Below are 14,797 nucleotides of genomic sequence, written 5' to 3'. Positions count from 1 at the left end.
GAGACGGCCACCGCGGGGGACGATGGCGCCCCACACGCCATCTACACGCAACGCCACCGCGGGCAACCGGGCGGGCGGCGGCGGACCACGGGAGAGGCCGCTACGGACACACGGGGGAGAGCGATGCAGCACCGGGGGCACGGACGCCCTCCCAGCTACGAAAGCCAGACAGGAGAGGACGAGATGGCTCAAGGCGGCGGCGAGCGGGGTGGGGGCCGCCGGGCGCGGCATAAGGCGACGACGGGGGAAGGGGCCGACGGGCACCAGGAGGCCCGAGGGGAGGAGTGTAGCAAGCCTCAGACGGCAGCCCACCGGCCAGGACACGCACGGGATCTCACCGCCAGTGGCCTCCGCGCACCAGGGCGGTCCCGCGGCACCTGGGACGACCGGCTGCGCCTTCGGCGAGCTCCCCAAACCCCCCGCGCACCTCGCAGGGCCCGGACCCCGACCGCCATCGCGGTCGCGTGTAGCTCCGGAAAAACGCTCTTCTTGCACGCACGCGCGACCGGCCGCCCCCCAACGCCGTCCGGCCCGCCACGCGGAGGCCCGCCGACCGTTCAACCGAGGCACGTCACCGGGGGGGGTGGGGGGCGCCATCCAGGGCCTTGGCGGCAAGGGCGACGCCCCCTCCCCGCGGCGAGGTCAGGTTCGGGCAGCGCAGTCGGGCGAACGCTCGTCGCGGGGCGGTCGGCAGCCGTGAGGAAGAGAAAAGGAGCATCCTTTCGAACAGGGATGAGACCCCGCGAGGGCGAGGCACGAGAGCCCGTGGGAGGCGAGACCGCCGCGACCGGGCCACTGGGGAAACAACGCCACGGGATCCCACCGCCCCAAACCCGAGAGCGGTCCCGCAACGCGCCCGTGACGCCAGCCGGCCAAAGCCTTCGGCACCCCTCGACCCTCCCAACGGGGCCACGGCCTCACCACCGGGGCGTCCCAGAGCGACGCCAGCCTTCGGCCTTCGGCCCTCGGCCCGCACGCCACCGCACCTAATCCCATTCTCGTCCGTTTCCCAATCCTGTCTCGCCCCGGGGAGCACCGCGCACCGGTGGAACGACCCCCTCGTTGGCCGGGCGGTCCCCCAAGCCGCAATCCACAGGCGCCAGCACGGGAGCGCCCATCCATCCGCGGCCTGGCACGGGACCCGGTGGAGGGCCGCACGCTCACAGGGGCTGGGGAGGGGGCGCGAGACGGGCCGCACCACCACCCCCTTCCCCCAGCGCACACCAGGGCGACCCGTGGCCGGGGCACGCAGCGCACACACGCGGGCGCCCTTCACAGCTGGAACGCCGGCCGGCCCGGCGTGACCCTCCCCCAGAGTTCAGAGGGGGAGGCGCGGACCACGTTAGGCGAAGAGTGGCACTCGGCCCCCACCGCGGGGGCCGGCGGACCGCTCCCCCCCACGGCAGGAGAGGAGGGAACTCTGCCCACGCACAATTGGCAGCGCAGGGGCGGCGGCTGACGACGCGCAGAGAGGCGGCGGGCTGGGGGATCCGACAAACCCCAGAAGAGGACACGCCTCCATGATCGCTAGAGAAGACGCTTTCTCGCCGAAGGTGGATCGCCCCCGACCCTCGGTCGCCCCCGTAAGGGCCCTGGGCGGAGACGTTCAGGCACGCCCCGGGGGAGGTGTGGGGGGGTCTGCGGCATGAGGCAAAACACGCACGGTTGGCGACTCCTGAGCGTTCGCGGTCGGGGCCCCTGGTCCAAAAGCCACCTCACTTCGAGGGGAACACTCCCCCGTCGGTATGGGAGAGGGGTCACCGAGACAGACCAGGCCGGTGGCAGAGGCCCCCCACGGGGCTGGCCGGCACCACGTCGCCGGCCCGGCCCCACCACGATCGCCCACACGACCGTGCAACCACCCCCCCCTCGGGCAGGGTGGGAAGAGCACAAGCCGTGCGCTCGCCTTTCGAAGTCCGCCACGCACACATCGTGGGGACGCCGAGACAACGCCCCCCGCCCGCCCACGCAGCGCAGGAGGATGCCTCTAGGCTTGCCCGCCTCGACCCCCCCCAACCCCAAGCACGCTGCTCGAGGGTGTACCCAACGCAGCAGACGCTGCAGCGGCGCCCAGAGGGGGACGCTGGGAACGAGGACGACAACCACCGCTCGGTTTCGGGCACCTTGGAGAACAACCGGTGCGCTCCGGGGGCACCACAAAAGGGCCACGCAGACCCAGCAGCCGCGCGCCAAACGGGGCACGCGACCGGGCAGGCGGCACGGCCCCACACCCGTCCGTCGCGGGCAGGGGGGACCCTGGCCAGTCAACAGCCACACAGGGCGAGCGAGGGCTGCCCGCTGCGTCAAGAGGACTCACGACCCCCGCCAACGCCACGAGGCCGAGGGCGGGGCGACCGCGGTCGGGCCGGATAGTCTCGCACCCGCGCCTCCCACGCACCGCCCACAGGCGGGGAAGGAGAGGTGAGGTGCCCGCGGGCAGAACGAGAAGAGCGGCCACCATTCACCATGAATGGACCGTCCCTCGCCTGGCACGCGGCTCAAGGCCCGGGAGAGCGCGACGTCACCACATCCATCAGGCCCCGAGGACGGGGAGGGTTGGGGGAGGTCAGTCAGGCCGGCGAGGACAGCGATCGGAGGAGCCCGCTTCAGCCTCGCCAGCCCCGCCTCCCAAGCACAACCCAAATACGAGGACCGCCTGACACGCAACGGCACAGAGCCAGCGGGGTAAGAGGGAAGGTTGCCGCAAACCTCCCCCCCCCGGGTGCCGTCTCTCGAGGGGACAAGAGACCAATGCGAGAGGCGGGCACCACCGTCGGGACACTCCGACGCCCTAGAGCCGGCGCGCGGGCCCAGGCGGTCAGCTCAAAGGGAACAGGGCAGGGCGCTGGATCCCCAGGAACCCAGAACCCTGTCCGCGTGCGGAGGCCCAACCCCTCCAGCGACAGTCGCCGAAGGACAGCGTGTCAGTACTAACCTGCAGGCGGAAGATGACGATATGAGGTGATCAAAAACATCGCGCAGGAAGACGGGGACCGAGCCACTTGAACACGCCTGCCCCCACGACACTCGACACGGCCACCTGTCCCCAGCAGGTCCCCAGCGCCAGCAGACAAGGGGCACTCAGGGACATCTGGTCGGCCCCCGTGGCGTAGAGGGCCAGGGAGGCCCTCACCGTCCACGCGCGCCACCCAGGGCCCAGCACGGGGACTTGTGGAGGAGAAAACATCGGGACGGGACCGCCGCGGCCCACGAGCGCCCGCGGGCCGACAGGGGTCGCCCTCGCCGGCCACCCGCGCCACCCAGGGCCACCCAGGGCCCGGTCCCCGGCCCCAGCACGGGGACTTGTGGAGAAAACATCGGGACGGGACCGCCGCGGCCCACGAGCGCCCGCGGGCCGACAGGGGTCGCCCTCGCCGGCCACCCGCGCCACCCAGGGCCCGGTCCGCGCCCCCAGAGTAGGACTCGGAAGAAGCCACGGACGACTGGGTGCCACTCACAGGGCTGTCCCTGCCTCCTGAGCGGGAACCAGGGAAAATGGGTAGGAAAGGCGAGGCCGAGGGAGAGGGACACGCATGCACGGGACGGCGGCCGGTCGCCGGACACCCTCCTCTCCCGTCCGCGTGTGCCGTCTCCTTCCTGTCCCCGCGGGGTGGGTCGGGTCTCCAAAGCGGCCACAGCGTGCTGGTCGACCTGCCCGGGCAGCCCCGCAAGCCGCCTGGCTGGCTGAGCCTGGAAGCGCGGCGACAACGTCCTCCCGCCACACAGCCCTGCAGGCCCAAGCTCTGCCTCCCAGATGTCCCAGCCGGCGTCCCGGCACGAACCAGATGGCCCCGCGAAGGCTGCTTGCTTCCCGGAACTCAGCCTCGCTCGCATCGGGGACTGTCCCCCGCTTTGCCTGCTGCACCGAAGATTCAGAGGACAAGAGACTTGTAGAAAAGCGGCCGCCAGGTGGAGCCCGACCACAACCGGCGCCAGCCACCAGAGGTCTGCTGCAAAACACGGGGCAACCCTCTGGAGCCCATCATTTCAGAGTCCAGAAGGTCCCCCGGGGGCATCAAACACAGTCCCCCTACTCCCCACGGAAGCCATCGAAAAATGACGGGTCAGTCTAGGGCCACGCCACCCTGAACGCGCCCAATCTCGTCTGATCTTGGAAGCTAAGCAGGCCCCGGCCTGGCTAGCACTGGGATCAAAGAAAGGATGGGTCGGCCCGACCACCGACATCGTCCACCAAACCTGTCTCTGCACAGACCACAACATAGCCGAGAGACAGACAGGCAGAAACAGAAACAGAGAAAGGGAGAGAAAGGAAAAGAACAGAAAGAAAAGAGACGGAGAAACAGAGAGAGAAAGTCAGAAAGAAGAAAACAGTAAATAAGAAAAGACAGGAAGAGGGCACGGGGAAGAAAGAAAAAGGAAGGGAGGAAGGAGATAGGAAACACAGAAAGACAGAAGGAAAGAAGAAATAAGGAAAGAAAAGACAGGCAGAAAGAAAGAGAATGAGAAAAAGGAAGGAAGGATGGAAGCAGAAAGAAAGAAGAAAGAAAGAAAGACAGACAGACAGACAGAAGGAGGGAAAGAAAGAAAAGAAAAAGAAAGGAAATTAAGAGAGAAAAAGAAAGAGCACGGAAAGATGGAAAGAGAAAAAGATAGAGAGAAGGAAGGAGAGAGAAAGTATAGAAAGAGACAGAAAGGAAGAAGGAAGGAGAGAGAAAGGAGAGAATGAGAAAGAAAGAAGGTAGGAAAGTAGAAAGGGGGAAGAAAGATGGAAAAAACAGAGATAGAAACAGGATAACAGGAGAAAGGAAGAGAGGAAAGAAAAATGGAAAGAAATACGGAAGGAAGGAAGGCAGGCAGGCAGGAAGGAAGACAGGAAGACTGAAAGAAGGAAACAACAAAGAAGTAAAGAAAAGGCAGAAGGAGGAAGAGAAAGAAAGAAAGAAAGAAGAGGGAGGGGAGAGATGATAGGATGAGAAAACCTTTCTGTCGTGGAATCATAAAACCCCTTCCTATCTTAGGATCATGAAACCCAGGGTGGAACTATGATACACTTCACATTCTCAGAGCACGCCGGCTGGTGAAACAAAGAAAGAAGTCAGGGACAAAGAGAACACATTCACGGGGCCTGGCCGGGGGCCAGGGTGGGGCGGCCCGAGGCTGTCGCCAGAGCCATCTCTGTGGCAGGACGTCGCAACACGCCTACTGGATTTTCCCATAACGCTCGCCCGCCGCCAGGTGACCCCTGTCATCCACCGATCCAAGTGTCAGCCTGGAAAGGACGGGCTCCCTCGTGGGGGAGGGAGCGTGGGGGCGGGAGTGGGTACACACTGGGTCGCAGGCCTCCTCCCGGCCCCTCTCGGACCACGTCTCTCAGCCCTCGGGCACACTCCCCACCACTAGTCGACCAGAGAGCCCCCGGGGGCGGGGGGCCCGAGGGGGGCGTCCACGGCAGGGAGAGAGGACAGGGACCCATCGGCCCGTGCTAGATGCCACGGGTGGAGGCAGGACCTGCTGAAGACACACGAACAGTACGGAGAGGTTCAGAGCGGGGCCTAGGCGCAGCCACTCACGATGATCTCACAGTTGGACTATCTGTCACGGTGGACCGAAGCGCATGAAGTGGGCGCTCCCGGAAACGGCGTGTGTGTGTGTGTGTGTGTGTGTGTGCGTGCGCGTGCGCGTGCGCCTGTGTGTGGGAGGGAGAGAGAGAGAGAGAGAGAGAGAGAGATGGGAGAAGACGGTCGGTACATTCACTCACTCCTGTACCCGGGCCAGTCGTTTCTCCCGAAGGACAGAAATCCATAAAACACCCACGTCTAAAGAGTGTTTACACAGAGCTAACCCTAGGTCGAATCAGTCAGGAGTCGAGTGCGGGGAATCCTATGGTCTCAAACTGGGACTCCAGTCCCGGCCCCATAGCAAAAGGGGGTCATTTCTCAGAAAACGCACGCACACAGAAACGGGTAACGTTTATACAATTTTATACCGTGGTAGTGACTTCCTTCCCCGCGCCCATGTTCTTAGGATCGGTCTTACTACATAGTACTTTTTTTTTTTTCCTGAGCTTTATTTTATTTTATTGTAATTTCATTAGAGATGGTGGGTTTCATTGTTTTTGTGCACAATAAGAGATGACACTACAAAATGATGATTTTTTTGATTTTCAGACAGCTCATGAAGCACCCACTTACTGAGCTTGTTCACCTTTGCAATTTGTTTCAAATGCCAAATGACCACAGAATGAATGCTCAACATTCAGTTCTTCGGCAACTTCTCCTGTATTTGTAAGAGGATCAGCTTCAATCATTGCTCTTAATTGGTTGTTGTCACCTTCTGATGGTCAGCCACTGTGCTCCTCTTCTTCAGGGCTCTCGTCTCCTTGCAAAACTTCTTAAACCACCACTGCACTGTACATTCCTTAGCAGTTTCTGGGACAAATGCGTTGTTGATGTTGCGAGTTGTCTCCACTGCTTTATGACCCATTGTGATCCTGAGTAATAAAATCATTTGAATTTTCTTTTTATATAACATCATTTCCATTGTCTAGAATAAATATAAAATAAACAGCAGATACTAAGTCCTTAGCAAATAAACATAAAGTGAGAAATGTGGATTAAAATAATATATAACATAACCATATTTATTTAAGAATTTATTCCAATATCAAACGACAAATGTTAGCAGTGCTAAAACCACAATTACTTTTGCACAAAGCTAACACAAATTAAAGTAATAATAAATATCTTTTTTCCTCTTAAAATTGACAAAAACTGAAAATATTGATAATATCTAGTGATGGTGAAGAAATGGGGAAGTGGATATTTACATATTGTTGCTTGTAGTATACTTCGAACAAATTATTTGAGAAGTAATTTAGTAGTACTTGCTATAATTCAAAACAAGCACATCATTTGCATCAGCATTTCAACTTCTAGCAATCTAGGTCATGAAAATAAAAGCCTAAGTGTATAAGGGTATATATGTGCAGCTGGATTTTTGTATTATAAGCAACATTGAAAAATTTGAAACAATCTAAATATACATAAAGAAATGACTGAATAAACTACAATGCCACCATATAATTGAGTATTATGCAACCAATATAAAAGACAAATCTACATATTGACTTGGTAGTGCAAAAGCCAAATTTTACCTTAGTAGCCACATAATGACTCCATTCTCAGAAACATAAAAGTGTGTGGTTATTTATACATATAGATTTCTTGCATATACTCAAGAAAATGTCACAAAGGAACTTAACATAGGCCACCTTGGGGAAGATGGAATTTGATGAGTGGGTGATAGAACAAATGTTCACTTAACAACTTTAGATAATTGTTTTAAAGTAGTGGAATTACAAATTATTTTTCATTTTTGTTGTTTTCTAGCATTTTTCTGAAATAGAGAGCAAATAATGGCTGGATCAGGATCCTGGAGGAGACTGTAGAGGAAGGAACCAAGGGTATAAGCAGAAGGACGCACTTCAAACACAATGAATACTTCACTCCGCAAGTGCGTGACAAGAGGGAAGAATTGGTGGGGATGTAGGTCTGCAGGGGTGCAAGAGGTAGGGTCGGAGAGTTAGGAGTGGAGACATCTTGCCTGATGACCCTGCGTTCTCAGTAAAAACGAGAAGGAAACCTGGGCTTGAGGAGAGTGGTGAAGGTTTGGAGTCGTCAAAGAGGAAAAGAGGAAAAGATGCTGACCAAAGACAAGTGAGGAAAAATCCACCTGTGAAGTTTTTCTTATCTAGGCCTAGCGGTGGCCCCTCACTGCAAGACACTAACAGCAAGACAGGCTAACGATGCAGTCTTGGTTTCTTGCCAGAAAGAGGAGAATGGATTCGGTGGACTGCCATCATTGTCTGCCACGTTGTGACTACCTTAGATGTTTTCTGTAATGCAGATCACTTTTCCTACCCCCTCACGCATCCATATTCAATTTGACACTCACCCATCCTCAATTTGAAATTCGTTTTTTAAATGTTATTATTTATTTTTTTAGTTGACAAAATTGCGTACATTTACGGTGTACAACATAATGTTTTACAATATGTATATGTTGTGGAATGGCTAAACCAAACTAACATATGCATTACCTCATACACTTTTTTGTGGTGAGAACATGAAAAATCTACTGTCTTAACAATTCAAGTTTTTTTTTTAATGAAGACATCATACACTTATTGGAGCTAAAAATGACCTTTGAAATAAGCATTGTATCTATTAAGCAAAAATTACTCCTATGGAAGGTGATAGCATGATAGGTAACATAAACATATTGCAAATAATTTTATGTGAAATGCATAAAAGAGCATGGGTGAATAATTTGAACTGATGCATTTTTTTAGTACCAGGAGCTTCTCCAAATTCTAAAATTTGCACCACATTCACGATCTTCAAAACACTATCCAAGGATACACCATGCTTTTGGAAGGACTACACTGCCCTCTAGCTTCAGCATAAGTAATACCGTTTGTGGGGAAAAACCAGCAGTTGAAACATCAACACGGAAGTGTGTGCGATTAATATGCCTCAGAAATTCACTTTTCCTTCTTGAACTGAATGAAAGTATTAAAATTTTAATAAAATTTTATAAATTATATTTATTTTAATAAATAAAATGAAAATATTAGAATAAAGATCACATTTTAAGCAAAGTGTACTACAGTATGTATAACAGGTAACTAATTATGTAAAAAGATACTAAATATAGAAAAAGATGCATATATGTGCATATCTGTACATTATTTTGAGGAGAATCCTTTAGGAAATGACACAGTTGCCTACAAGGAGGCAAACTGGCATCTTAGGGGTTAAATATGAGATTTATTTTTCACTGTGGATCTTATTGTAAAACTTGAACTTTGTGATCATACACATTCATTAATCTTTCCAGTAAGAAAAGAGTTAATCAGTAAAAACTTTACTAATAATTACCTACCAGAGAAGTTTTATGCATCCAAATGTTAAGCATCTCTTTCCAGAAATTACATAACTTCAGATAAGTTATGTAATCTTTGTGCGTGCCGTGACCACTCAATTTAAATTAAAGCATACCTTCCTTAACTCTAGATTACCTTATTAGCTACAGCCCAACATCTTCACAATATAGCCACAAAAAGGGTAGTGTATACTAGCTCACATTTGGATAACAAAACAAATCTTGAATGAGTACACTGTATTTTATATCCTGTTTTTATCTATTAACTATTTTTTTAAGTTGAGAGAAACTAATTTTATATGGTTAAAATATTAATTATGAAAGAGTATACAATGAAAGGTAAATCTATTTCCAACTCAGTCCTTCTCGCCAAAGGAAGCTAGATACATTCTATATATCTTTCCAGAAATTATGCCAATAAGTATTTACTGAGTGATGGAATCAGCAATATTTCAATTGAATGTTTATTCTGTGCCAAGCATCTTTCTAGGTGCAGTGGATAAGGAGTAAACAAAACTGTCACTGACCTCATAGAGTTGACACTCTAGTGAGAGGAGGCAGATAACATATACATAAATTAATACATACATACAATGTCTAAAAGTTATAAGTGACATTTAAAAAGGAGAAGGTCAAAGGAACAGAAGTAACAGACAAGTGAGTTGCTGTTTTATGCAGAGAAAGCTTTGAGAGGATGACATTTAACTGGATATTGGATTCAATGGGAAGGACACATGAGTATCGGGGTAAGTGCCTACCAGCCAGAAAGAACAGCCAGCACAAAGGCCTTAAGAGGGAGTCTGTAGAGGATTCAAGAAAATGCCAGGCCAGGTACAGTGGCTCACACCTCCCAGCACTTTGGAAGGCTGACATGGGAGGATCACTTTTGTGGCCAGGAGTTTGAGACTAGCCTGGGCACCACAGTGAGACCCCATCTCTATTTTTGAAAATATACATATATTTCTAAAAGAAAATAAAAAAAAATTACAGCTGACTACTTTGTTAGAAACCATGCAAGCAAAAATGAGTGGAGTGAAATATTTAAAGTATTGAAAAAAAAAAAACCCCACCAACCTAGAGTTATATATCTGGCAAAATTATTCTTCAAGAGAGAGGAGAAATTAAAAGGAAAAAAAACTGCCAAGAGGCCAGTGTGGCTGGTGTGTAAGGCCAGAGTACTGATAAGGAACAAGATCACATAAGGCTTGGGAGACAAATGAAAGATTTGTGTTTTATTCTTACAGAATCAGAGGGTACAGGGGACTTTGGGGGTCTTCAGAGAGGAGAGGTATGACCCAACTTACATTTTTTAAAGGCTCCCTCAAATTGCTAGGTTGAGAATAGACTGGCAGTGGAGGTGGGAAAAGTTAGAAACAGAGATGAGTTCAGTGTCCGATGATGGCATTTTGGACCAGGTGGCTAGCATAAGTTGTGACAAATGGTCATATTCGGGAATATTCTCAAGGTAGGCCCACAGAATTTTCAGGTACATTGAATGCAGACTTTGAGAGAAAAGGAGAAGTTGAGCAGCATGACTGGATACCTGGAAGGATGATGGACGCACCCTCAATTGAGATGCAGAAAACTGCTGAGAAAGCAGTTGGTGAGAAGGAGATTATGAATCAGTGTTGGACATTTTAAGTTTAGAGTATCTATTAGATATCTAAGATGGGAGAAATTACGCTATATGTTTGCTGCTGAGACTGGCTTATTAGAGCAGGAGAAGATGCCGAAGCAGAACAAAGAGGACTAAGAAGGGGAAAGGATCTAGTGTACACATGGAGATATCTTCAGAGGGGAGAATGGTTGTTCATCTAGATACAACCGGGAAGGCAGGTATGTGGGCACAGGCACAGGTAGGTGGACAGATAGGTTGACAGGAGCTAGTGCAGAGTCTCTTCTGCAACCTTCTGTTTTCATAGTGAAATAAAGAAATTCTTGTTTGAAGGAATTAATAAATCCCTTTTTACTCTCTTGCTTAAAACCCTCCCCAGGCTTCCTCTCACCATGAGAATAAGATCCAAATGTTTTATCACAGCCCACAAGTCCTCGCAGGATCTGGCCCCGCCCACTTCTCTCCATTGCCCCAAATGCTCCAGCCACAGGGGCCTTCCTTCTGTGTCTCAGACCCATGACAAACTCAGACAACCATGGGTTCACCCTCTGTCTGGTACGCCCTCTCTCTTATCCTCATCACATAAGTTTTACCTCAAAGTTCACCTCTCCAGGCCTTTCTTGAACTTCCCATCTAGAGTGTCCCCTCCTCCCACCATGAATTATTTTGCTCATTTATTCTGTATTGTCTGCTTCGTCCAAAAAGAATGTGTTTCCTAAGAAACTAGCACCCCTACTCCTGGCTCCCCCTCCCCCTCTCTTCTCTTTCCTGATTTGGCTTTAGTTTTCTTCTCAGTACTCATCAGAACCATATCTGGCACATAGCAGGAGCTCAGTCACTATTTCTTGATGAACAATTTTGACAATTTAAATGAAAAAATGGATATAGAGCATATAGCAGAGAGTCTGGCATATAGTAAATATTTGATAAATGTTACCTGCAATGGTGATGGCAACAAAGACAGCCATGGCAAGAATCAGAAGCACAACTCTGAAAGGCTGATGCCTCCTCTGTACTCTTGGACCAATTCCCTTTTGTCTCATCAGAGGCTTTCATTGATCATGTCCCTTCTTCCTCTTGATAGCATCCTTCCCTTCAAGTAAATATTAGTATGTGCAATATTAGCTCACCACTAAAAACAAAAACAGTTAAAACATACCTTCCTTAACTCTGGGTCATATTAGATACAGCCATGTGTCCTCATAGTTTAGCAATTAAAAAAAATATTCTATACTAGTTCACAACTGGTTAACCAAAACAAATCTTGAATAAGTAGACTCATTTTTATTTACCACTCTTATATATTGACTAGTTTCTTTAAATTGAAAGAAACTACTTAATATTTGCATGGTTACAATATTAATAACTATAAAATAATATTCAATAAAAGATCTATTATCTAATTCAGTGCTCACTCTGCAAAAAACTGGCATATCTGTGTATCTTTCCAGAAATTATATACGCATATCCAGACATATAAATATCTTTTGAAAATACCAATATGCACACAATTCTAAACCTTAGGTTTCCTTTAGTTAATAGATACCATGACTAGCTTTCAAAAGTACACATAAAGAGCTATATCATTACTTTTACTGGCTACGTAGTGTTCCATTGGGTATGAATGTAATGTCATCCATTTAACTAGTTCCATATTTACTGGCATTTAATGTGTTTCCAGTCATTTGTTCTTGTAAAGAATGCTGGAATTAATAGTCTTGTATATGTGTATGTATATTCATGTATACATTTCATATATACATACTTTTTCAAATCTATCCATACATAAATTCTTAAAAGTACCATTGCTGGCATAAAAAGCATATGTGTCTTCAGTTTTTATCAACATTGACAAATTACTTTCTAAATATTAATAAATTTTTTGAATCAGATTTTTTGACTCCTCTACATTATGAACAATTACTAAGTGCTTTGCTTCACATTATTGTTGAGGGATAGCGGACAATTATTTATATTCCCTGTATCAAAGCAGAAAAGGACTGAAACCACTTTTAAAGAAAATGTTAGTACCTACTACGATACATAGTTGTCCCCCCTTATCCAGGGTTTCACTTTCCACAGTTTCAGTTACCTGTGGTCATCCATGATCCAAAAATATTAAATGGAAAATTCCAGAAATAAACAACTCACAAGTCTTAAATTGCACACTGTTCTTTCTGTACTGAAATCTCTCACCACCCCACACAGTAGGTGAATCATCCTTTGGTCCAATGCGTCTCTGCTACACATGCTACCAGCCTATTGGGCACTTAGTAACCATCTCCATGATCAGATCAAATCCTCTGTCCTGGTTCCACGGTGTTCGTGTTCAAGTAACTCTTATTTTACTTAATAGACTTAATAGTAGAATGAAGTAAATACTACATAATAGTGGTCCCCAAACTCAAGAATTGTGGTGCTGGCAATTCGATATGCCAATGAGAAACTGTAAAGTACTTCCTTTAGGCAGAAAAATGAAAGTTCTAAACTTAATAAGGAAAGAAAAACATAATATGCTTAGGTTGCTAAGATCTACGTTAAGTGAAAGTCTTCCTCAGTAAAACTGTGACAAAGGAAAAAGAAATTCTTGTATAGCATATAGAGGGTTCAGTACTACCTGTGGTTTCCAGCATCCACTAGGGGGCTTGGAATGTATCCCCCTCAGATTGGGGAGAGGAAGGGGAAAATACTGTGTTTAAGACAAAGGAAAACCAACCACTATTTTGGGGAAAGAGATTCTGTATTTAGAATAGCTCAGTGTTGGAGATAAGTTCTTTGTGCCTCTGCAAAGGCTCCTTGCTTACCCAGTTTGAACCAGTTAGGTGGTAAAGAAGAAAGGATGAGGTCACTCATTGCTCACGCCATAACTTTGAGGACCGATGGTTTTGCAGTGGTGACTGACCTGCAGGATCCTCCTAATGATCCTGAAATTCAGGATCTGTGATAGCTGGGCTCACTTAGAATTTCATTTAAACTTCTTATGTAGTTGTAATTCAAGTAATGTTTTTAAAGTTTTAACATGGATGTCCAAGTTTCAAGCTGGTGTACAAATCTTGGCACACAGCCAGATTGCTGTAAGCCGTGAGAAAGCTAAGAGAGTTTAACAGGGGTGTGCTTTCTTTTGAAGCTGGACATTTTCTTTGATCTTTCAAGAATAAAGTAATTGTATATGGTAAAAAAAAAAAAAAAGGAGCTTTCTCTTTCAGCTAATGAAAGTATCAACACATTAAATGAACTTTTCCAGTCCTCAGCAGTTCTTTCCCCTAAGTCAGCCTCTTAGAAACTCACAGCCTATGGAAACAAGAGTTAAAGACACAGAAAGAAAAAAACCTAAACTCAAATAGTTTGTCAGGAGCACAACGAGCTTCTTACCTTTCTAGACCGGCCAGTGAGTTTCAACTTTCGTCGTTTGAGGTTTTTTCTTTCTTTCTTTTTTTTTTTTAAACTGTTAGTGTGGTTTAAAAAAAAAAAAAAAATGGTAATTCCCTTCTAGTGGAAAAGTACATGTCCCTGCCTGGTTTCTTCTACAGATTGCAAACTCTTCAAGGGAGGGGGTGGAGGATAGTGTTCAGGGGGTTTTAGCAAACAGCAGTGTCCGGCTATTACCGAGACGGCCGCTCTCTGTCAGGCCACCATCCCGTCCATGCAAGCCCCCCTCCCGCTCGCGGCCAGTCTCCGTCAGGTGTGCGCCGCCTGCCATCGCGCTCCCCCGCACCGCGCCGCAGGTGGACTCGTCCATGACGTCACGAGACCGCGACCCAATCAGAGGCGGCGTTTTGGAAATTTTCAACTTAAAGGCGGGTCTGCCCTTGCGCCCTGAAGCGCCGGCGGCGGAGGGTTTTGGCCACTTTCCTGGGACCCAGCGTGAGAAAGCTGGCGGAGGAAGGCCCCGTGGCGGTCTGCGTGCGCGTCCCGCCACTCAGCAGCAGGTAGGTGGCCCAGACCGCGGCGGGGCGCGCACGGCTGCCGGCGGCGCGGGCCCGAGGGGGAGGGGCGAGTGCTCCAGCCTTTCCCAGAGCTGCTTTCTGGGGTTTGCTTGTCTGTGAAGTGACAGGGAAGGATTCCAGATCTGGAAGATAACTTCCAGCTGCGAGATTCACCTAACTCTAATGCGGGCTCGCTGACGTTGAAGACCTTCACCTGCTGTTTTTCCGACATCTGAACCTCCTTACCCATTCCACGCCCTAAAGAAGTCGTATGGGATGGTCATTTTAAGCTTAATTGGCGACCTCTAAACTCCCTGAGGGCAAGGACTAGTCTGTCGCATTGCATTCAATA

The 14,797-nt window shown here is 49.3% G+C and overlaps 1 long non-coding RNA gene across 1 annotated transcript; it reads right to left on the bottom strand.

Annotated features, from left to right (window-relative positions):
* Positions 1 to 6,027: 6,027 nt before the first annotated feature.
* On the bottom strand, positions 6,028 to 14,159 carry LOC138393825 (uncharacterized). The gene is made up of 3 exons (XR_011235247.1): positions 13,892 to 14,159; positions 11,457 to 11,612; positions 6,028 to 6,451 (listed from the first exon to the last, which is right to left on the bottom strand). It is a non-coding gene; the product is annotated as an uncharacterized lncRNA (long non-coding RNA).
* Between the last annotated feature and the right edge of the window lie 638 nt (positions 14,160 to 14,797).

Source organism: Eulemur rufifrons, chromosome 12, assembly GCF_041146395.1.
Source record: "Eulemur rufifrons isolate Redbay chromosome 12, OSU_ERuf_1, whole genome shotgun sequence".
Taxonomy (NCBI): Eukaryota; Metazoa; Chordata; class Mammalia; order Primates; family Lemuridae; genus Eulemur; species Eulemur rufifrons.
The sequence above is the reverse complement of the archived record's forward strand: the minus strand, read 5'-3'. Positions and strand labels throughout refer to the sequence as shown.